The sequence below is a fragment of the Pseudophryne corroboree genome, chromosome 11, assembly GCF_028390025.1.
Source record: "Pseudophryne corroboree isolate aPseCor3 chromosome 11, aPseCor3.hap2, whole genome shotgun sequence".
NCBI lineage: Eukaryota > Metazoa > Chordata > Amphibia > Anura > Myobatrachidae > Pseudophryne > Pseudophryne corroboree.
Window position 1 is genome coordinate 26617620 of NC_086454.1, and position 24502 is coordinate 26642121.

A 24502-nucleotide genomic window follows, 5' to 3' on the forward strand; every position below is an offset into this window, starting at 1 on the left:
GTTTGGCGCCCGAGAGAGCAACTCCCGGCAATCCTTACACCCGCGGGTCACCCTCAGATCCCTACACCGCCCGGCCTCCCAGATATATCCTACACCCGCGGGTCACCCTCAGATCCCTACACCGCCCGGCCTCCCAGATATATCCTACACCCGCGGGTCACCCTCAGATCCCTACACCGCCCGGCCTCCCAGATATATCTTACACCCGCGGGTGACCCTCAGATCCCTACACCGCCCGGCCTCCCAGATATATCCTACACCCGCGGGTCACCCTCAGAGATTCCTGCACCTCCCGACCTCCCAGATATCTCCTTCACCCGCGGGTCACCCAGAAAGATCCCACACCACCGGAGCAAACGGCCGCCTGATGTCCCCGGCAGCTGGGATTCCGCGCACCGTATAGGAGTCTCCGGGAAGAGAGGTGAGAGCCGCCTGCCAGAGGCGTCACCTATATATATATATGTCCTCTGTGTATATATCAGTGTATGGGGGCTCAGTGATACAGTGCTGTGTGTGTATATCAGTGTATGGGGGCTCAGTGATACAGTGCTGTGTGTGTATATCAGTGTATGGGGGCTCAGTGATACAGTGCTGTGTGTGTATATCAGTGTATGGGGGCTCAGTGATACAGTGCTGTGTGTATATCAGTGTATGGGGGCTCAGTGATACAGTGCTGTGTGTGTATATCAGTGTATGGGGGCTCAGTGATACAGTGCTGTGTGTGTATCAGTGTATGGGGGCTCAGTGATACAGTGCTGTGTGTGTATATCAGTGTATGGGGGCTCAGTGATACAGTGCTGTGTGTGTATATCAGTGTATGGGGGCTCAGTGATACAGTGCTGTGTGTGTATATCAGTGTATGGGGGCTCAGTGATACAGTGCTGTGTGTGTATATCAGTGTATGGGGGCTCAGTGATACAGTGCTGTGTGTGTATATCAGTGTATGGGGGCTCAGTGATACAGTGCTGTGTGTGTATATCAGTGTATGGGGGCTCAGTGATACAGTGCTGTGTGGGTATATCAGTGTATGGGGGCTCAGTGATACAGTGCTGTGTGGGTATATCAGTGTATGGGGGCTCAGTGATACAGTGCTGTGTGGGTATATCAGTGTATGGGGGCTCAGTGATACAGTGCTGTGTGGGTATATCAGTGTATGGGGGCTCAGTGATACAGTGCTGTGTGGGTATATCAGTGTATGGGGGCTCAGTGATACAGTGCTGTGTGGGTATATCAGTGTATGGGGGCTCAGTGATACAGTGCTGTGTGGGTATATCAGTGTATGGGGGCTCAGTGATACAGTGCTGTGTGGGTATATCAGTGTATGGGGGCTCAGTGATACAGTGCTGTGTGGGTATATCAGTGTATGGGGGCTCAGTGATACAGTGCTGTGTGGGTATATCAGTGTATGGGGGCTCAGTGATACAGTGCTGTGTGGGTATATCAGTGTATGGGGGCTCAGTGATACAGTGCTGTGTGGGTATATCAGTGTATGGGGGCTCAGTGATACAGTGCTGTGTGGGTATATCAGTGTATGGGGGCTCAGTGATACAGTGCTGTGTGGGTATATCAGTGTATGGGGGCTCAGTGATACAGTGCTGTGTGGGTATATCAGTGTATGGGGGCTCAGTGATACAGTGCTGTGTGGGTATATCAGTGTATGGGGGCTCAGTGATACAGTGCTGTGTGGGTATATCAGTGTATGGGGGCTCAGTGATACAGTGCTGTGTGGGTATATCAGTGTATGGGGGCTCAGTGATACAGTGCTGTGTGGGTATATCAGTGTATGGGGGCTCAGTGATACAGTGCTGTGTGGGTATATCAGTGTATGGGGGCTCAGTGATACAGTGCTGTGTGGGTATATCAGTGTATGGGGGCTCAGTGATACAGTGCTGTGTGGGTATATCAGTGTATGGGGGCTCAGTGATACAGTGCTGTGTGGGTATATCAGTGTATGGGGGCTCAGTGATACAGTGCTGTGTGGGTATATCAGTGTATGGGGGCTCAGTGATACAGTGCTGTGTGGGTATATCAGTGTATGGGGGCTCAGTGATACAGTGCTGTGTGGGTATATCAGTGTATGGGGGCTCAGTGATACAGTGCTGTGTGGGTATATCAGTGTATGGGGGCTCAGTGATACAGTGCTGTGTGGGTATATCAGTGTATGGGGGCTCAGTGATACAGTGCTGTGTGGGTATATCAGTGTATGGGGGCTCAGTGATACAGTGCTGTGTGGGTATATCAGTGTATGGGGGCTCAGTGATACAGTGCTGTGTGGGTATATCAGTGTATGGGGGCTCAGTGATACAGTGCTGTGTGGGTATATCAGTGTATGGGGGCTCAGTGATACAGTGCTGTGTGGGTATATCAGTGTATGGGGGCTCAGTGATACAGTGCTGTGTGGGTATATCAGTGTATGGGGGCTCAGTGATACAGTGCTGTGTGGGTATATCAGTGTATGGGGGCTCAGTGATACAGTGCTGTGTGGGTATATCAGTGTATGGGGGCTCAGTGATACAGTGCTGTGTGGGTATATCAGTGTATGGGGGCTCAGTGATACAGTGCTGTGTGGGTATATCAGTGTATGGGGGCTCAGTGATACAGTGCTGTGTGGGTATATCAGTGTATGGGGGCTCAGTGATACAGTGCTGTGTGGGTATATCAGTGTATGGGGGCTCAGTGATACAGTGCTGTGTGGGTATATCAGTGTATGGGGGCTCAGTGATACAGTGCTGTGTGGGTATATCAGTGTATGGGGGCTCAGTGATACAGTGCTGTGTGGGTATATCAGTGTATGGGGGCTCGGTGATACAGTGCTGTGTGGGTATATCAGTGTATGGGGGCTCGGTGATACAGTGCTGTGTGGGTATATCAGTGTATGGGGGCTCGGTGATACAGTGCTGTGTGGATATATCAGTGTATGGGGGCTCGGTGATACAGTGCTGTGTGGATATATCAGTGTATGGGGGCTCGGTGATACAGTGCTGTGTGGATATATCAGTGTATGGGGGCTCGGTGATACAGTGCTGTGTGGATATATCAGTGTATGGGGGCTCGGTGATACAGTGCTGTGTGGATATATCAGTGTATGGGGGCTCGGTGATACAGTGCTGTGTGGATATATCAGTGTATGGGGGCTCGGTGATACAGTGCTGTGTGGGTATATCAGTGTATGGGGGCTCGGTGATACAGTGCTGTGTGGGTATATCAGTGTATGGGGGCTCGGTGATACAGTGCTGTGTGGGTATATCAGTGTATGGGGGCTCGGTGATACAGTGCTGTGTGGGTATATCAGTGTATGGGGGCTCGGTGATACAGTGCTGTGTGGGTATATCAGTGTATGGGGGCTCGGTGATACAGTGCTGTGTGGGTATATCAGTGTATGGGGGCTCGGTGATACAGTGCTGTGTGGGTATATCAGTGTATGGGGGCTCGGTGATACAGTGCTGTGTGGGTATATCAGTGTATGGGGGCTCGGTGATACAGTGCTGTGTGGGTATATCAGTGTATGGGGGCTCGGTGATACAGTGCTGTGTGGGTATATCAGTGTATGGGGGCTCGGTGATACAGTGCTGTGTGGGTATATCAGTGTATGGGGGCTCGGTGATACAGTGCTGTGTGGGTATATCAGTGTATGGGGGCTCGGTGATACAGTGCTGTGTGGGTATATCAGTGTATGGGGGCTCGGTGATACAGTGCTGTGTGGGTATATCAGTGTATGGGGGCTCGGTGATACAGTGCTGTGTGGGTATATCAGTGTATGGGGGCTCGGTGATACAGTGCTGTGTGGGTATATCAGTGTATGGGGGCTCGGTGATACAGTGCTGTGTGTGTATATCAGTGTATGGGGGCTCGGTGATACAGTGCTGTGTGTGTATATCAGTGTATGGGGGCTCGGTGATACAGTGCTGTGTGTGTATATCAGTGTATGGGGGCTCGGTGATACAGTGCTGTGTGTGTATATCAGTGTATGGGGGCTCGGTGATACAGTGCTGTGTGGGTATATCAGTGTATGGGGGCTCGGTGATACAGTGCTGTGTGGGTATATCAGTGTATGGGGGCTCGGTGATACAGTGCTGTGTGTGTATATCAGTGTATGGGGGCTCGGTGATACAGTGCTGTGTGTGTATATCAGTGTATGGGGGCTCGGTGATACAGTGCTGTGTGTGTATATCAGTGTATGGGGGCTCGGTGATACAGTGCTGTGTGTGTATATCAGTGTATGGGGGCTCGGTGATACAGTGCTGTGTGTGTATATCAGTGTATGGGGGCTCGGTGATACAGTGCTGTGTGTGTATATCAGTGTATGGGGGCTCGGTGATACAGTGCTGTGTGTGTATATCAGTGTATGGGGGCTCGGTGATACAGTGCTGTGTGTGTATATCAGTGTATGGGGGCTCGGTGATACAGTGCTGTGTGTATATCAGTGTATGGGGGCTCGGTGATACAGTGCTGTGTGTGTATATCAGTGTATGGGGGCTCGGTGATACAGTGCTGTGTGTGTATATCAGTGTATGGGGGCTCGGTGATACAGTGCTGTGTGTGTATATCAGTGTATGGGGGCTCGGTGATACAGTGCTGTGTGTGTATATCAGTGTATGGGGGCTCGGTGATACAGTGCTGTGTGTGTGTGTATATCAGTGTATGGGGGCTCGGTGATACAGTGCTGTGTGTGTATATCAGTGTATGGGGGCTCGGTGATACAGTGCTGTGTGTGTATATCAGTGTATGGGGGCTCGGTGATACAGTGCTGTGTGTATATCAGTGTATGGGGGCTCGGTGATAGTGCTGTGTGTATATAATCAGTGTATGGGGGCTCGGTGATACAGTGCTGTGTGTATATCAGTGTATGGGGGGGCTCAGTGATACAGTGCTGTGTATATCAGTGTATGGGGTCTCAGTTATACAGTGCCGTGTTTGTGTGTAGCCGCATACAGGGTGGCTCAGTGATACAGTGCTGTGTGTATATCAGTGTACAGGGGGCTCAGTGATACAGTGCCATGTATCAGTGTACAGGGGGGGCACAATGATACGGTGCTGTGTGTATATCGGTGTACAGGGGGGGCACAGTGATACGGTACTGTGTGTATATCGGTGTACAGGGGGGCCCAGTGATACGGTGCTGTGTGTATATCGGTGTACAGGGGGGTCACAATGATACGGTGCTGTGTGTATATCGGTGTACAGGGGGGGCACAGTGATACGGTGCTGTGTGTATATCGGTGTACAGGGGGGGCACAGTGATACGGTGCTGTGTATATCGGTGTACAGGGGGGTCACAGTGATACGGTGCTGTGTGTATATCGGTGTACAGGGGGGGCACAGTGATAGGGTGCTCTGTGTATATCGGTGTACGGGGGGGGGCACAGTGATACGGTGCTGTGTGTATATCGGTCTTACATCCTAGAGGATGCTGGGGTCCATATCAGTACCATGGGGATGTACCAAAGCTCCCAGAACGGGAGGGAAAGTGCGGAGGCTCCTGAAGAACTGATTGGCTGAACTTCAGATCATCAGAGGCCAAAGTATCGAACTTGTAAAACTTTGCAAACGTGTTCGACCCAGACCAAGTTGCAGCTCGGCAAAGTTGCACTGCCGAGACACCCCGGGCAGCCGCCCAGAAAGTTCCCACCTTACGAGTAGAGTGGGCCTTAACAGATTTTGGACACGGCAGTCCTGCCGTAGAATAAGCGTGCTGGATAGTGAACCTGATCCAGCGAGAGATTGTCTGCTTAGAAGCAGGACACCCAATTTTCTTGGGATCATATAGGACAAACAGTCCGATTTTCTGTGACGAGAAATTCTCTTCACACATATCTTCAGAGCCCTTACAACATCCAAGGACTCTGATGTCATTGAGGAGTCAGTAGTCGCTGGCACCACAATAGGTTGGTTGATATGAAATGCCGACACAACCTTCGGAAGAAACTGCTGACGTGTCCGGACCTCAGCTCTATCTTTGTGGAAGATCAAGTAAGGGCTTTTACAGGATAGCCCCCAGTTCGGACACACGTCTAGCAGAAGCTAAGGCCAAGAACGTGAACGCCTTCCATATAAGAAATTTGACCTCTACCTCCTGTAGAAGGCAGCCAATTGTTTCTTAAAAAAAATGGATAGGGCCGAAATCTGGACCTTCACAGATCCCAACCTCAGGCCCATATCCACTCCTGCTTGCACGAAGAAGAGGAAACATCCCAGTTGAAACTCCACCGTAGGAAACATCTTGGACTCGCACCAAGACGCATTTTTTCCACATGTTTAGATGTTACTCCTTTCCTAGCCTGTATCAGGGTAGGAATAACATTGTTCGGAATGCCCTTCCGAGCTGGCGTTCAATCTCCGTTCCGTCAAACGTAGCCGTGGTATGTCTTGATAGGCGAACGGCCCCTGTTGCAGCAGGTCCTCCCAAAGAGGAAGAGGCTTCGGCTCTTCTTGCATAAGATTCAGAAGGTCTGCGTACCAAGCACTTTTTGGCCAGTCCGGGGCAATGAAGATTGCCTGAACTCCTGTTCTCTTTATGCGTTTGAGAACGCTTGGAATGAGTGGAAGTAGAGGAAATACGTACACCAACTGGAACACCCACGGAGTCACTAGGGCGTTCACCGCCACTGCTTGCGGGTCCCTCGACCTGGAACAATACCACTGAAGCTTCTTGTTGAGACGAGAGGCCATCATGTCAATTTGGGGTACGCCCCAAAGATCGGTCACCTCCTTGAACACCTCCGGATGGAGACCCCACTCCCCTGGATGGAGATCATGTCTGCTGAGGAAGTCCGCTTCCCAGTTGTCTACTCCCAGAATGAAGATTGCTGACAGCGCCAACGCATGTTTTCTGCCCAGAGGATGATTCTTGTTACCTCTGACATTGCTGCTCTGCTCTTCGTTCTGCCTTGTCGGTTTATGTAAGACACTGTTACGTTGTCCGACTGTACTTGAACGGCCCGATTTCTCAGAAGATGGGCTGCTTTGGTAAGACCGTTGTATACGGCTCTTAGTTCCAGAATGTTTATCGGCATGCCGGCTTCCAGACTTGACCACCTTCATTGGAAGGTTTCCCCTTGAGTGACTGCGCCCCAACTCCGGAGACTTGCATCCGTGGTTAGAAGGATCCAGTCCTGAATCCCAAACCTGCGGCCCTCCAGAAGGTGAGGTAATTGCAGCCACCAGAGGAGTGAAATCCTGGCCTTTGGCGACAGACGTATTCTCTGGTGCATGTGTAGATGGGATCCTGACCACTTGTCCAGGAGACCCAGTTGGAAGGACCGAGCGTGAAACCTACCATACTGCAGAGCCTCGTAATAGGCCACCATCTTCCCCAGAAGGCGAATGCACTGATGAACCGACACCCGGACTGGCTTCAGGACATCCCGGACCATTGATTGTATCACCAACGCTTTTTCCTCTGGAGGGAACACCCTCTGCACTTCCATGTCGAGGATCATTCCCAGAAAGGACAACCTCCTGGTTGGTTCCAAATGTGATTTTGGGATATTCAGTATCCAACCATGTTCCTTGAGAAGCTGGGTTGTGAGAGTTATTGACTGAAACAGCTTCACCTTGGACGATCCCATTACCAGCAGATCATCCAGATACGGATTTATGTTCACTCCCTGTCTACGGAGAAGAACCATCATTTCCGCCATCACCTTGGTGCTGTGGAGAGGCCAAATGGTAGGACTTGGAACTGAAAATGACAGTCCAATGGAGCGAATCGGAGATAAACTTGATGCGGCAGCCAAATCAGAATGTGGATGTACGCATCCCTGATATCCAGGAATTCCCCATCCTCCAGACCTGATATCACTGCCCTCAGAGACTCCATTTTGAACTTGAACTCCCTCAGAAAGGGGTTTAGTGATTTTAAGTTCAGAATGGTCCTGACTGAACCATCCTGTTTCGTTACCACAAAAAGGTTCGAGTAGTAACCTGTGTTCTGCATTTGTGGAGGGACTGGTACAATGACCTGTGCCTCCACCAACTTCTGGATGGCTCCCTGTATGGTAGCCCTGTCTACCGGCAAAGCTGTCAAGCCCGATGAGGAGGGAGATCTTGAAATTCCAGCCGGTACCCCTGGGACGCAATATCTAGTACCCAGGGGTCCAGGCCGGACGACACCCAGACGTGACGGAAAGGTCTGAGTCTCGGCCCTACCTCCAGGCTGCGATGTCCACCGTCATGCGGAGGACTTTGGGGCACCTGAAGCAGGCTTCTGTTCTTGGGAACCTGCCGCAGCAGGTTTCTTGGATTTTGGTCGGCCCCCTCTAAAGAAGGTGTTGGCCGGTTTGGTCTTTCTTGGTTTAGAAACCTGAAAGGACTGAGATGCAGGTAAAGAAAAAGGTTTCTTCGCAGCAGGAGCTGCTGAGGGAAGAAAAGGGGACTTACCCGCTGTAGCCGTGGAGATCCACGCATCCAATGCTTCTCCAAAGAGAGCCTGACCTGTCTAGGGTAGGGTCTCCACACCTCTCCTGGATTCTGCGTCGGCAGACCACTGGCGCAGCCACAGTCCTCGACGAGCCGAGACTGACATGGAAGAAATTCCTGCAGCCATGGAACCCAGGTCCTTCATGGATTCCACCATCAAACCTGCAGAATCCTGAATGTTACGGAGAGACAATTCAATGTCACTCTTATCTAACGTATCCAAATCCTCAAGTAACGTGCCTGACCACTTTACTATAGCTTTGGAAATCCACGCACAGGCAATAGTGGGACGTAGTATCGCCCCTGAAGCCGTGTATATGGATTTGAGCGTAGTATCAATCTTGCGATCAGCTGATTCCTTTAAGGCGGTAGATCCTGGGACAGGTAAAACCACCTTTTTTGAGAGTCTGGATACAGACGCTTCCACTATGGGTGGGTTTTCCCATTTTTTTTTTTCTATCCTCAGGGAACAAGAAAGCAACCAGAACCCGCCTAGGGATCTGTAATTTTTTCCTCCTGGATTTTCCCATACTTTTTCAAAAAATAGGATTTTAATACCTACCGGTATTCTCCTAGTCTGTAGAGGATGCTGGGGACTCCAAAAGGACCATGGGGTATAGACGGGATCCGCAGGAGACATGGGCACACTAAAAAGACTTTAACTGGGTGTGAACTTGCTCCTCCCTCTATGCCCCTCCCCCAGGCCTCAGTTATAGGAACTGTGCCCAGGAGAGACAGACATTTCGAGGAAAGGATTTTTGTTAAACTAAGGGCAAGAAACATACCAGCCCACACCATAAACACACCGTACAACTGGGTCAGCAGGAAACCAGATAACGGTATGAACAAACAAAAGCAACAAGCTGAATATAACCGATACACAAACTCGTGTAACCGAACATAACCAGTATCAATACAACTGCAAGGAACTGTCCACCACGGATGGGCGCCCAGCATCCTCTACGGACTAGGAGAAAAGGATTTACCGCTAGGTATTAAAATCCTATTTTCTCTTACGTCCTAGAGGATGCTGGGGACTCCAAAAGGACCATGGGGTCTACTCTATACCAAAGCTCCAGACCGGGCGGGAGAATGCGGACGACTCTGCAGCAACGATTGAGCAAACATGAGGTCCTCATCAGCCAGGGTATCAAACTTGTAGAACTTAGCAAAAGTGTTTGAACCCGACCATGTAGCTGCTCGGCAAAGTTGAAGTGCCAAGACCCCTCGGGCAGCCGCCCAAGATGAGCCCACCTTCCTGGTAGAATGGGCCTTTACCGACTTCGGCAACCCAGCCGAAGAATGAGCGTGCTGAATCGTATTACAAATCCAACGTGCAATAGTCTGCTTAGAAGCAGGATTTCCAATCTTGTTTGAAGCATACAGGACAAACAGAGCCTCTGTTTCTCTATCGTCCTAGTGGATGCTGGGGTTCCTGAAAGGACCATGGGGAATAGCGGCTCCGCAGGAGACAGGGCACAAAAGTAAAGCTTTCCGATCAGGTGGTGTGCACTGGCTCCTCCCCCTATGACCCTCCTCCAAGCCAGTTAGATTTTTGTGCCCGGCCGAGAAGGGTGCAATCTAGGTGGCTCTCCTAAAGAGCTGCTTAGAAAAGTTTAGCTTAGGTTTTTTATTTTACAGTGAGTCCTGCTGGCAACAGGATCACTGCAACGAGGGACTTAGGGGAGAAGAAGTGAACTCACCTGCGTGCAGGATGGATTGGCTTCTTGGCTACTGGACACCAGCTCCAGAGGGACGATCACAGGTACAGCCTGGATGGTCACCGGAGCCTTGCCGCCGGCCCCCTTGCAGATGCTGAAGTAAGAAGAGGTCCAGAATCGGCGGCAGAAGACTCCTCAGTCATCTAAAGGTAGCGCACAGCACTGCAGCTGTGCGCCATTTTCCTCTCAGCACACTTCACACGGCAGTCACTGAGGGTGCAGGGCGCTGGGAGGGGGGCGCCCTGGGAGGCAAAATGAATACCTATTTTGGCTAAAAATACCTCACATATAGCCTCCGGAGGCTATATGGAGATATTTAACCCCTGCCAGAATCCGTTAAGAGCGGGAGACGAGGCCGCCAAAAAAGGGGCGGGGCCTATCTCCTCAGCACACAGCGCCATTTTCCCTCACAGAAAGGCTGGAGGGAAGGCTCCCAGGCTCTCCCCTGCACTGCACTACAGAAACAGGGTTAAAACAGAGAGGGGGGGCACTAATTTGGCGTTAGAAATATATAAAAAAGATGCTATAAGGGAAAACACTTATATAAGGTTGTCCCTATATAATTATAGCGTTTTTGGTGTGTGCTGGTAAACTCTCCCTCTGTCTCTCCAAAGGGCTAGTGGGTCCTGTCCTCTATCAGAGCATTCCCTGTGTGTGTGCTGTGTGTCGGTACGTGTGTGTCGACATGTATGAGGACGATGTTGGTGAGGAGGCGGAGCAATTGCCTGTAATGGTGATGTCACTCTCTAGGGAGTCGACACCGGAATGGATGGCTTATTTAGGGAATTACGTGATAATGTCAACACGCTGCAAGGTCGGTTGACGACATGAGACGGCCGACAAACAATTAGTACCGGTCCAGACGTCTCAAAAACACCGTCAGGGGTTTTAAAACGCCCGTTTACTTTAGTCGGTCGACACAGACACAGACAGGGACACTGAAACCAGTGTCGACGGTGAATAAACAAACGTATTCCTTATTAGGGCCACACTTTAAAGGCAATGAAGGAGGTGTTTCATATTTCTGATACTACAAGTACCACAAAAGAGGGTATTATGTGGGATGTGAAAAAACTACCGTAGTTTTTCCTGAATCAGATAAATTAAATAAAGTGTGTGATGATGCGTGGGTTCCCCCCGATAGAAAATTATGGGCGGTATACCCTTTCCCGCCAGAAGTTAGGGCGCGTTGGGAAACACCCCTTAGGGTGGATAAGGCGCTCACACGCTTATCAAAACAAGTGGCGGTACCGTCTATAGATAGGGCCGTCCTCAAGGACCAGCTGACAGGAGGCTGGAAAATATCATAAAAAGTATATACACACATACTGGTGTTATACTGCGACCAGCGATCGCCTCAGCCTGGATGTGCAGAGCTGAGGTGGCTTGGTCGGATTCCCTGACTAAAAATATTGATACCCTTGACAGGGACAGTATTTTATTGACTATAGAGCATTTAAAGGATGCATTTCTATATATGCGAGATGCACAGAGGGATATTTGCACTCTGGCATCAAGAGTAAATGCGATGTCCATATCTGCCAGAAGATGTTATGGACACGACAGTGGTCAGGTGATGCAGATTCCAAACGGCACAAAGGTGTATTGCCGTATAAAGGAAGAGGAGTTATTTGGGGTCGGTCCATCGGACCTGGTGGCCACGGCAACTGCTGGAAAATCCGCCGTTTTTACCCTAAGTCACATCTCTGCAGAAAAAGACACCGTCTTTTCAGCCTCAGTCCTTTCGTCCCTATAAGATCATATCTGCCCAGGGATAGAGGAAAGGGAAGAAGACTGCAGCAGGCAGCCCATTCCCAGGAACAGAAGCGTTCCACCGCTTCTGACAAGTTCTCAGCATGGCGCTGAGACCGTACAGGACCCCTGGATCCTACAAGTAGTATCCCAGGGGGGGGTACAGATTGGAATGTCGAGACGTTTCCCCTTCGCAGGCTCCTGAAGTCTGCTTTACCAAGGTCTCCCTCCGACAAGGAGGCAGTATGGGAAAAAATTCACAAGCTGTATTCCCAGCAGGTGATAATTAAATTACCCCTCCTACTACAAGAAAAGGGGTATTATTCCACACTATATTGTGGTACTGAAGCCAGAAGGCTAGGTGAGACTTATTCTAAAAAATTTTTTGAACACTTACAAAGGTTCAAATCAAGATGGAGTCACTCAGAGCAGTGATAACGAACCAGGAAGAAGGGGACTATATAGTGTCCCGGGACATCAGGGATGCTTACCTCTATGTCCCAAATTTGCCCTTCTCACTAAGGGTACCTCAGGTTCGTGGTGCAGAACTGTCACTATCAGTTTCAGACGCTGCCGTTTGGATTGTCCACGGCACCCCGGGTCTTTACCAAGGTAATGGCCGAAATGATGATTCTTCTTCGAAGAAAAGGCGTCTTAATTATCCCTTACTTGGACGATCTCCTGATAAGGGCATAGTCCAGGGAACAGTTGGAGGTCGGAGTAGCACTATCTCGGATACTGCTACAACAGCACGGGTGGATTCTAAATATTCCAAAATCGCAGCTGATCCCGACGACACGTCTGCTGTGCCTAGGGATGATTCTGGACACAGTCCAGAAAAAGGTGTTTCTCCCGGAAGAGAAAGCCAGGGAGTTATCCGAGCTAGTCAGGAACCTCCTAAAAACAGTGCATCATTGCACAAGGGTCCTGGTAAAAATGGTGGCTTCCTACGAAGCAATTCCATTCGGCAGATTTCACGCAAGAACTTTTCAGTGGGATCTGCTGGACAAATGGTCCGGATCGCATCTTCAGATGCATCAGCGGATAACCCTATATCCAAGGACAAGGGTGTCTCTCCTGTGGTGGTTATAGAGTGCTCATCTTCTAGAGGGCCGCAGATTCGGCATTCAGGATTGGATGCTGGTGACCACGGAGCCCAGCCCGAGAGGCTGGGGAGCAGTCACACAAGGAAAAAATTTCCAGGGAGTGTGATCAAGTCTGGAGACTTTTCTCCACATAAATATACTGGAGCTAAGGGTAAATTTATAATGCTCTAAGCTTAGCAAGACCTCTGCTTCAAGGTCAGCCGGTATTGATCCAGTGGGAAAAACATCACGGCAGTCGCCCACGTAAACAGACAGGGCGACACAAGAAGCAGGAGGGCAATGGCAAAAACTGCAAGGACTTTTCGCTGGGCGGAAAATCATGTGATAGCACTGTCAGCAGTGTTTCATCCCGGGAATGGAAACTGGGAAGCAGACTTCCTCAGCAGGCACGACCTCCACCCGGGAGAGTGGAAACTTCATCGGGAAGTTTTTTCCACATGATTGTAAACCGTTGGGAAATACCAAAGGTGGACATGATGGCGTCCCGTCTGAACAAAAAACGGGACAGGTATTGCGCCAGGTCAAGAGACCCTCAGGCAATAGCTGTGGACGTTCTGGTAACACCGTGGGTGTACCAGTCGGTGTATGTGTTCCCTCCTCTGCTTCTCATACCTAAGGTGCTGAGAATTATAAGACGTAGAGGAGTAAGAACTATACTCATGGCTCCGGATTGGCCAAAAAGGACTTGGTACCCGGAACTTCAAGAGATGCTTACAGAGGTCTTATGGCCTCTGCCGCTAAGAAGGGACTTGCTTCAGCAAGTACCATGTCTGTTCCAAGACTTACCGCAGCTGCGTTTGTCGGCATGGCGGTGGAAAGCCGGATCCTAAGGGAAAAAGGCATTCCGGAAGAGGTCATTCCTACCCTGGTCAAAGCCAGAAAGGAGGTGACCGCACAACATTATCACCACATGTGGCGAAAATATGTTGCGTGGTGTGAGGCCAGGAAGGCCCCACAAAGAAATTTCAACTCTGTCGTTTCCTGCATTTCCTGCAAACAGGAGTGTCTATGGGCCTCAAATTGGGGTCCATTAAGGTTCAAATTTCGGCCCTGTCGATTTTCTTCCAGAAAGAATTGGCTTCAGTTCCTGAAGTCCAGAAGTTTGTCAAGGGAGTATTGCATATACAACCCCCTTTTGTGCCTCCAGTGGCACTGTGGGATCTCAACGTAGTTCTGGGATTCCTCAAATCACATTGGTTTAAAACCAGTCAAATCTGTGGATTTGAAGCATCTCACATGAAAAGTGACCATGCTCTTGGCCCTGGCCTGGACCAGGCGAGTGTCAAATTGGTGGTTTTTTTCTCAAAAAAGCCCATATCTGTTTGTCCATTCGGACAGGGCAGAGCTGCGGACTCGTCCCCAGTTCTCTCCCTAAGGTGGTGTCAGTGTTTCACCTGAACCAGCTTATTGTGGTGCCTTGCACCTACTAGGGACTTGGAGGACTCCAAGTTGCTAGATGTTGTCAGGGCCCTGAAAATATGTTCCAGGACGGCTGGAGTCAGGAAAACTGACTTGCTGTTATCCTGTATGCACCCAACAAACTGGGTGCTCTTGCTTCTAAGCAGACTATTGCTAGTTGGATGTGTAATACAATTCAGCTTGCACATTCTGTGGCAGGCCTGCCACAGCCAAAATATGTAAATGCCCATTCCACAAGGAAGGTGGGCTCATCTTGGGCGGCTGCCCGAGGGGTCTCGGCTTTACAACTTTGCCGAGCAGCTACTTGGTCAGGGGCAAACACGTTTGCTGAATTCTACAAATTTGATACCCTGGCTAAGGAGGACCTGGAGTTCTCTCATTCGGTGCTGCAGAGTCATCCGCACTCTCCCGCCCGTTTGGGAGCTTTGGTATAATCCCCATGGTCCTTTCAGGAACCCCAGCATCCACTAGGACGATAGAGAAAATAAGAATTTACTTACCGATAATTCTATTTCTCGGAGTCCGTAGTGGATGCTGGGCGCCCATCCCAAGTGCGGATTATCTGCAATACTTGTACATAGTTACAAAAATCGGGTTATTATTGTTGTGAGCCATCTTTTCAGAGGCTCCGCTGTTATCATACTGTTAACTGGGTTTAGATCACAAGTTGTACGGTGTGATTGGTGTGGCTGGTATGAGTCTTACCCGGGATTCAAAATTCCTCCCTTATTGTGTACGCTCGTCCGGGCACAGTACCTAACTGGCTTGGAGGAGGGTCATAGGGGGAGGAGCCAGTGCACACCACCTGATCGGAAAGCTTTACTTTTGTGCCCTGTCTCCTGCGGAGCCGCTATTCCCCATGGTCCTTTCAGGAACCCCAGCATCCACTACGGACTCCGAGAAATAGAATTATCGGTAAGTAAATTCTTATTTTTCCTAACGAGCCGTTCTGGCGACATAAATTTTCAAAGCCCTTACAACAGTGATTCCCAACCGCTGTGCTGCGGCACACTAGTGTGCCGCCAGCGGTTCTCAAGTGTGCCGCACAGCCGCCAGAGATGCCGCTGCTGCGCTGCCTGACTGCCGCAGTCATTACTAAGAAGATCGGCCAGCGCTGGGAACTTCTGCAGCCCAGCCTGCGACCTATGCTGATGAGCCGTGACTCACAGGTCACGCAAACACCACATCGCGTTCCCGCCTGTAGTGCCCGCCCACTGCTGATTTGTGCTGCTGCCTCCATTCGTTCTCGGCGCTCCTCACTGCTCCCACCACTGACAGTGAAAGATTTAACAGTCACAGGTTAGTGTGGCATTCCTATGCGGGCAATGTGTGGTGGCATTCCTATGGGGGCAATGTCTGGTGGCATTACTATGGGGCAATGTGTGTTGGCATTACTATGGGGGCAATGTGTGGAGGCGTTACTATGGGGGGGGCAATGTGTGGAATTACTGTGGGGGCCAGTGCATTTGTATTTTTCCCCCTTAGGGCCAATATCTGTTTGTTTTATATCCCTGTGTGTGTGTGTGTTGTTGTTGTTGTTGTTGTTGTTTTTTTTGCGCGGTACTGATGGTGCGACCTGGCAATTTTCAAATCATGTTTGGTGTGCCGCGAATTGAATAAGGTTGAAAATCACTGCCTTACAACATCAAGATATTTTGGGACTGCCACAGCATCCGTAGCCACAGGTACCACAATAAGCTGATTTATGTGAAACGAAGAAACCACCTTCGGCAGAAATTGTTGACGAGTCCTCAATTCCGCTCTATCCACATGAAAAATCAAATATGGGCTCTTGTGAGACAAAGCCGCCAACTCGGACACTCGTCTGGCAGACGCCAAAAGCATGACCACTTTCCAAGTGAGAAACTTTAACTCAACCTTACGCAAAGGTTCAAACCAGTGAGACATAAGAAACTGCAACACCACTTCAAGATCCCACGGCGCCAAATGGAGGATGGATATGCAGCTCTGCCTACACGGAAGTCTGAACCTCAGGAAGGACGGCCAATTCCTTTTGAAAGAAAATAGATCAAGCCGAAATCTGTACTTTGATGGAACCCAATTTCAGGCCTGCATCCACGCCTGCCTGCAAAAAATGGAGGAAACGACCAAAGTGAAACTCCTCCGGAGGAGCTGCTTTTGGTTTCACACCACGACACATACTTTCTCCAAATATGGTGATAATGTTTCGCCGTGACCTCCTTCCTAGCCTTAAGGAGAGTGGGGATGACCTCCCCAGGAATACCCTTCCGAGCTAAGATTTGGCATTCAACTTCCACGCCGTCAAACGCAGCTGCGGTAAGTCCAGAAACACGCAGGGCCCCTGCAGTAACAGGTCCTCTCTTAGAGGAAGCGGCCAGGGATCTTCCACTAGTAATTCCTGAAGATCCGGATACCAGGCCCTCCGTGGCCAATCTCGGGGGACGAGTATTACCTGAACCCTTGTTCGTCTTATGATCCTCAACACCTTTGGAATGAGAGGAAGCGGAGGGAAAACATACACCGACTGAAACACCCACGGAGTTACCAGGGCGTCCACCGCACAGGCTTGGGGGTCCCTTGACCTGGAACAATACTTCGGAAGTTTCTTGTTGAGGCGAGACGCCATCATGTCTATCAGAGGAATTCCCCAACGCCTTGTCACCTCTGCAAATACCTCTTGATGAAGAGCCCACTCTCCTGGATGGAGATCGTGTCTGCTGAGGAAGTCCGCTTCCCAGTTGTCCACTCCCGGGAGGAAGACTGCTGACAGAGCGCTCACGTGCTGTTCCGCCCAGCGGAGAATTCTTGTGGCTTCCGCCATTGCCGCCCTGCTCCTTGTTCCGCCTTGGCGGTTTACGTTCCGACTGGATCAGGACAGGGAGACCCTGAAGAAGGTTCTTCGCTTGCAGGAGGCCGTTGTAAATGGCTCTTAACTCGAGAACATTTATGTGGAGACAAGATTCCTGGCTTGACCATTTTCCCTGGAAACTTCTTCCCTTCGTGACTGCGCCCCAGCCTCGGAGACTTGCATCTGTGGTCAGCAGGACCCAGTCCTGGATTCCGAATCGGCGTCCATCTAGAAGGTGAGAGCCTTGCAGCCACCACAGGAGAGAGATCCTGGCCCTGGAAGATACTTACTTATTTTCCGGTGCATGTGTAGGTGAGACCCGGACCATTTGTCCAGCAGGTCCCACTGAAACACCCGGGCATGAAACCTGCCAAACGGAATGGCTTCGTAAGCCGCAACCATCTTCCCTAGCACTCGAGTGCATTGATGATCGACACTCTTGTCGGTCTGAAAAGCTCATTGACCATGGTCTGTATTTCCAGAGCTTTGTCCTCCGGAAGAAACACTCTCTGTAGTTCCGTGTCTAGGATCATGCCCAGGAAGGGCAGCCGAGTTGTCGGAATCAACTGAGAATTTGGCAAATTTAGAATCCAACCGTGATGTCGCAGAACCGACAGGGAGAGTTCCACATTCTTTAGCAATTGTTCCTTTGACCTCGCCTTTATCAGGAGATCATCCAAGTACGGGATAATTGTGACCCCTTGCTTGCGAAGGAGTACCATCATTTCTGCCATAACCTTGGTGAAAACCCTCGTGGGCCGTGGAAAGCCCAAACGGCAACTTCTGAAATTGGTAATGACAATCCTGCACCGCAAATCTCAGGAAGGCCTGATGAGGAGGATATATCGGGACGTGTAAGTAGGCATCCTTTATGTCGACTGACGCCATGAAATCCCCCCCCTTCTAAGCTGGAAATCACAGCTCGAAGAGATTCCATCTTGAACTTGAAAGTTTTCAAGTATGAATTGAGGGATTTTAGGTTCAGAATCGGTCTGACCGAGCCGTCCGGCTTCGGCGCGACAAAGAGGCTCGAATAGAACCCCCCCCCCCCCCCCCCCCCCTGCTGGGATGGGGGAACCGGCACAACGACCCTCTGTTGACACAGCTTTTGTATCGCAGCATTTACTACTACTCTAACTGGAAGGGCCGACTTAAAAAAACGGCGGGGGGCATCTCCTGAAACTCCAGTTTGTACCCTTGGGACACTATGTCTAAAACCCAAGGATCCAGGGCCGACTGAAACCAGGCCTGACTGAAGAATCGGAGACAGCCCCCCACCGGCACGGACTCCCACAGGGGAGCCCCAGCGTCATGCGGTGGACTTGGTAGAGGCGGGGGAGGACTTTTGGTCCTGGGTCCCTGACACTGCAGGCGACTTCATTCCCCTTGCTCTACCCTTTGAAGCGAGGAAGGACGAACCCCTACCTCTTTTGTATTTATTAGGCCGAAAGGACTGCATCTGCTGATGGGGCACCTTTTTCTGTTGTGTGGGAACATAAGGAAGAAAAGATGACTTACCCGTAGTAGCGGTAGACACCAGGTCAGCAAGGCCGTCACCAAACAAGACACTACCTTTAAAAGGGAGAGCTTCCATATTTTTCTTGGAGTCTGCATCAGCATTCCATTGATGAATCCACAGCGCCCTCCTGGCCGAGACCGCCATGGCATTGGCTCTTAATCCCAAGAGGCCAACATCCCTCGCCACATCCTTTAGGTAATCTGCAGCGTCCTTGATATAACCAAGAGTCAAAAGAATGTTATCCTAATCAAGGGTATCCATATCAGAAGCCAAATTATCAGCCCAATTAGCAATAGCACTACTCACCCACACCGACGCCACAGCAGGTCTGAGCAATGCACCAGTATTAACGAAAATGGCCTTCAAAGTCGTCTCCAGCTTGCGATCCACCGGATCCTTGAGAGCAGCCGTGTCAGGGGACGGAAGCGCCACCTTCTTGGACAATCTGGATAGATCCTTGTCGACATTTGGAGATGACTCTTATTTTTCCCTGTCATCAGAGGGGACAGGATATGCCATAAAAATTATCTTGGGAATCTGCCACCTCTTGTCCGGCGACTCCCAAGCCTTTTCACAAAGAGCATTCATTTCATGAGAGGGGGGAAACTTCACCTCAGGCCTTTTCCCTTTAAATAAGCAAACCCTTGTGTCCGGAACAGCAGGTTCGTCAGAGATATGTAAAACATCTTTAATAGCTACAATCATGTACTGAATACTCTTACACCCTTGGGTGTAAAGTAGCCTCATTGAAATCGTCATCGGAATCAGAGTCCGTGTCAGTATCTGTATCTACCATCTGGGTAAATGAACGTTCTTGTGACCCTGATGGGGTCTGTACCTGAGCCAAAGCGTCCTCCATGGATTTCCTCCATGCTTGTGTCTGAGAATCAGATTTATCCAGCCTCTTAGACAATAAAGCCACATTTGCATTCAGTGTACTCAACATATTTACCCAATCAGCAGTCTGCTGTGCCGACAGAGTCATTCCCAAATCCTTTTCTGCACCCCCAGTAACTTTCTGCAGGGAGGAACACTCAGCCTCAGACATGCCGACACGTAGTACCGACACACCCACACTCACACTGGCCAAATCAAGGGGACAGACCCACAGGGAAGCCTGGAGAAAGAAACAGAAGGGAGTATGCCAGCTCACACCCCAGCGCCCATATACTACAAAGCGATAATATGTTGGTAGCGCTGCCCTTAACAATAAAAAAAGCACCAAATTGTCTGTGCCCCCTCCCCCCCCCCCCCCCTTCCCCGTTTTGCTCCCTTTTACTTGTAATGGAGCTCGGAGGTCCAGGCCAGCGTCTCTGCAGCGGCTGTGGAGAGAAGAAAATGGCGCTGGTGAGCTGTGCGGCTAAGCCCCGCCCCTTCCCGGCGCGCTGTAGTCCGGCTAAAATTTGAAAATTTTATACTGGCCGGGGGAATTATATATGAATATGCCTCTTGCCAGTGAATATGGCCCCAGTAACTACTGCCCAGGGCGCTCCACCCCCCCCCCCCCCCCCAGCGCCCTGTATGTGCCGTTGGTGAAGTGTGTGGGAGCATGCAGCGCTACCGCTGCACTGCGCCGTTACTGAAGTCTTTTGCCGTCTGATGTCTTCTATTCTTCTCATACTCACCCGGCTTCTTTCTTCTGGCTTCTGTGAGGGGGGTGACGGTGCGGCTCCAGGAACAAGCAGCTAGGCGCACCAAGTGATCGAACCCTCTGGAGCTAATGGTGTCCAGTAGCCGAGAAGCAGAGCCCAAGAAGTAGGTCTGCTTCTCTCCCCTCACTCCCACGCTGCAGGGAGCCTGTAGCCAGCAGGTCTACCTGAAAATAAATAACCTAACAAAAGTCTTTTCCAGAGAAACTCAGTAGAGCTCCCTTAGTGTGTGTCCAGTCTCTCCTGGGCACAAAGTCTAACTGAGGTCTGGGGGAGGGGCATAGAGGGAGGAGCCAGTTCACACCCAGTCAAAGTCTTTTTAGTGTGCCCATGTCTCCTGCGGATCCCGTCTATACCCCATGGTCCTTTTGGAGTCCCCAGCATCCTCTAGGACGTAAGAGAAATAGCATTTAATTTTCTCTATCGTCCTAGTGGATGCTGGGGTTCCTGAAAGGACCATGGGGGATAGCGGCTCCGCAGGAGACAGGGCACAAAAAGTAAAGCTTTTTCCGATCAGGTGGTGTGCACTGGCTCCTCCCCCTATGACCCTCCTCCAGACTCCAGTTAGATTTTTGTGCCCGGCCGAGAAGGGTGCAATCTAGGTGGCTCTCCTAAAGAGCTGCTTAGAGAAAGTTTAGCTAGGTTTTTTATTTTACAGTGATTCCTGCTGGCAACAGGATCACTGCAGCGAGGGACTGAGGGGAGAAGGAGTCAACTCACCTGCGTGCAGGATGGATTGGTTTCTTGGCTACTGGACATCAAGCTCCAGAGGGACGATCACAGGTACAGCCTGGATGGTCACCGGAGCCACGCCGCCGGCCCCCTTGCAGATGCTGAAATCAGAAGAGGTCCAGAATCGGCGGCTGAAGACTCCTGCAGTCTTCTAAAGGTAGCGCACAGCACTGCAGCTGTGCGCCATTTTCCTCTCAGCACACTTCACACGGCAGTCACTGAGGGTGCAGGGCGCTGGGAGGGGGGCGCCCTGGGAGGCAAATGAGTACCTATAAAGGCTAAAAATACCTCACATATAGCCCTAGAGGCTATATGGAGATATTTAACCCCTGCCTAATTTTTCTAAATAGCGGGAGACGAGCCCGCCGGAAAAGGGGCGGGGCCTATCTCCTCAGCACACGGCGCCATTTCCTCTCACAGCTCCGCTGGTCAGGACGGCTCCCAAGTCTCTCCCCTGCACTGCACTACAGAAACAGGGTAAAACAGAGAGGGGGGGGCACATTTATGGCGATATTTTGATATAACAAAGCAGCTATAAGGGAGCACTTATTATAAGGCTATCCCTGATATATATATATATATAGCGCTTTTGGTGTGTGCTGGCAAACTCTCCCTCTGTCTCCCCAAAGGGCTAGTGGGTCCTGTCTTCGTTAGGAGCATTCCCTGTGTGTCTGCTGTGTGTCGGTACGTGTGTGTCGACATGTATGAGGACGATATTGGTGTGGAGGCGGAGCAATTGCCAAATATGAGGATGTCACCCCCTAGGGAGTCGACACCAGAATGGATGCCTTTATTTATGGAACTACGGGATAGTGTCAACACGCTAAAGCAGTCGTTTGACGACATGAGACGGCCGGACAATCAATTAGTGCCTGTCCAGGCGACTCAAACACCGTCAGGGGCTGTGAAACGCCCTTTGCCTCAGTCGGTCGACACAGACCCAGACACAGGCGATGACTCCAGTGGTGACGGTGACGAATCAACCGTATTTTCCAGTAGGGCCACACGTTATATGATTTTGGCAATGAAGGAGGCGTTACATTTAGCTGATACTACAGGTACCACTAAACAGGGTATTATGTGGGGTATGAAAAAACTACCTATAGTTTTTCCTGAATCAGAAGAACTAAATGACGTGTGTAATGAAGCGTGGGTTGCCCCTGATAAAAAGCTGATAATTTCAAAGAAATTATTGGCATTATACCCTTTCCCGCCAGAGGTTAGGGAGCGCTGGGAAACACCTCCTAGGGTGGACAAGGCGCTAACACGCTTATCTAAACAAGTGGCGTTACCCTCTCCTGAGACGGCCGCACTTAAAGATCCATCAGATAGGAGGATGGAAAATATCCAAAAAAGTATATACACACATGCAGGTGTTATACTACGACCAGCTGTAGCGACTGCCTGGATGGGCAGTGCGGGGGTAGTTTGGTCAGAATCCCTGATTGAAAATATTGATACCCTGGACAGGGACAATATTTTACTGTCGTTAGAACAAATAAAGGATGCATTTCTTTATATGCGTGATGCACAGAGGGATATATGCACACTGGCATCACGGGTAAGTGCTATGTCCATTTCGGCCAGAAGAGCTTTATGGACGCGACAGTGGACAGGCGATGCGGATTCAAAACGGCATATGGAAGTTTTGCCGTATAAAGGGGAGGAGTTATTTGGAGTCGGTCTATCAGATTTGGTGGCCACGGCTACAGCCGGGAAATCCACCTTTCTACCTCAAGTCACTCCCCAACAGAAAAAGGCACCGACTTTTCAACCGCAGCCCTTTCGTTCCTTTAAAAATAAGAGAGCAAAGGGCTATTCATATCTGCCACGAGGCAAAGGTCGAGGGAAGAGACAGCAACACGCAGCTCCTTCCCAGGATCAGAAGCCCTCCCCGGCTTCTACAAAAGCCTCAGCATGACGCTGGGGCTTCTCAAGCGGACTCGGGGACCGTGGGGGGTCGTCTCAAAAAATTACAGCGCGCAGTGGGCTCACTCGCAAGTAGATCCCTGGATCCTGCAGATAATATCTCAGGGATACAGGTTGGAATTAGAGACAGATCCACCTCGCCGTTTCCTGAAGTCTGCTTTACCAACGTCCCCCTCCGAAAGGGAGACGGTGTTGGAAGCCATTCACAAGCTGTACTCTCAGCAGGTGATAGTCAAGGTACCTCTTCTGCAACAAGGGAAGGGGTATTATTCCACTCTTTTTGTGGTACCGAAGCCGGATGGCTCGGTAAGGCCTATTCTAAATCTGAAGTCCTTGAACCTGTACATAAAGAAGTTCAAGTTCAAAATGGAGTCACTCAGAGCAGTGATAGCGAACCTGGAAGAGGGGGACTTTATGGTATCCTTGGACATCAAGGATGCGTATCTCCACGTTCCAATTTACCCCTCACACCAGGGGTACCTCAGGTTCGTTGTACAAAACTGTCACTATCAGTTTCAGACGCTGCCGTTCGGATTGTCCACGGCACCTCGGATCTTTACAAAGGTAATGGCCGAGATGATGATTCTTCTTCGAAGAAAAGGCGTATTAATTATCCCATACTTGGACGATCTCCTAATAAGGGCGAGGTCCAGAGAACAGCTAGAGATGGGATTAGCACTGTCTCAGGAAGTGCTAAAACAGCACGGGTGGATTCTGAATATTCCAAAATCCCAGTTAATGCCGACAACTCGTCTGCTGTTCCTAGGGATGATTCTGGACACGGTTCAGAAAAAGGTTTTTCTCCCGGAGGAAAAAGCCAAGGAGTTATCCGAGCTTGTCAGGAACCTCCTAAAACCAGGAAAGGTGTCTGTACATCAATGCACAAGAGTCCTGGGAAAAATGGTGGCTTCTTACGAAGCAATTCCATTCGGCAGATTCCACGCAAGAATTTTCCAAAGGGATCTGTTGAACAAATGGTCAGGGTCGCATCTTCAGATGCACCTGCGGATAACCCTGTCTCCAAGGACAAGGGTATCTCTTCTGTGGTGGTTGCAGAGTGCTCATCTATTGGAGGGCCGCAGATTCGGCATACAGGATTGGATCCTGGTGACCACGGACGCCAGCCTGAGAGGCTGGGGAGCAGTCACACAAGGAAGAAACTTCCAGGGAGTATGGACGAGCCTGGAAACGTCTCTTCACATAAACATTCTGGAACTAAGAGCAATATACAATGCTCTAAGCCAGGCAGAACCTCTGCTTCAGGGAAAACCGGTGTTGATCCAGTCGGACAACATCACGGCAGTCGCCCATGTGAACAGACAGGGCGGCACAAGAAGCAGGAGTGCAATGGCAGAAGCTGCAAGGATTCTTCGCTGGGCAGAGAATCATGTGATAGCACTGTCAGCAGTGTTCATCCCGGGAGTGGA

General features: G+C 50.4%; 1 protein-coding gene across 1 annotated transcript in view; it reads left to right on the plus strand.

The window, feature by feature from the left end:
* The window catches only part of E2F8 (E2F transcription factor 8), a 119282-nt gene that overhangs the window by 26 nt on the left and 94754 nt on the right, over positions 1 to 24502 (plus strand). Inside the window, exon 1 of the mRNA XM_063946389.1 lies at positions 1 to 421. This exon is cut by the window's left edge and continues 26 nt beyond it. The gene's annotated coding sequence lies outside the window, so the exon portion shown is untranslated. The remainder of the gene's footprint in view (positions 422 to 24502) is intronic.